The following is a 535-nucleotide window of genomic DNA, read 5'->3' on the forward strand; positions in this document are numbered from 1 at the left end:
AAAGCTGTAAAAAGAATCACAAGTCTACATAACAATAATTTACTAAAAATCACCATAGCGTTCACCTAGAACCGAACTATGTTATGTCCATTTTTCAAGTTTTAAGAAAAACAGGAAAATAGATTTTGAATTAGGTTTTTGTAAATTATCTCCTGGTATATATGCAATATTTTGTACCAGTGTGACTAGTAATATCTTGCTGGTTGTTCGGCATCATTTATCATACTTTTTAACCACTAGGGTGAGCAATATAGTGTTTTTTTAAGTATCGGACAGACTTAAAATTGTTTGATTTTGAAAATTCTAACTGGTAATTTCATATAATAGCTGACATAGCATATAGTCAAGTGGGGTAAAAAAAAATTATTTTCAGAAAGGTTGTCCTAGATTTTTTAGCTTATCAAGTATGACCACTAAAGTTGGTCACAATATACAGACCATGTATGTCTATCATCTCCCAATGAAATTTTTTAAATCCATTAACTGGTTTGAAAACTATGCACAAAATACCTGAATTGCGTGTTTGTTTACTTGC

This window comes from Aplidium turbinatum, chromosome 5 (assembly GCF_918807975.1).
Source record: "Aplidium turbinatum chromosome 5, kaAplTurb1.1, whole genome shotgun sequence".
NCBI lineage: Eukaryota > Metazoa > Chordata > Ascidiacea > Aplousobranchia > Polyclinidae > Aplidium > Aplidium turbinatum.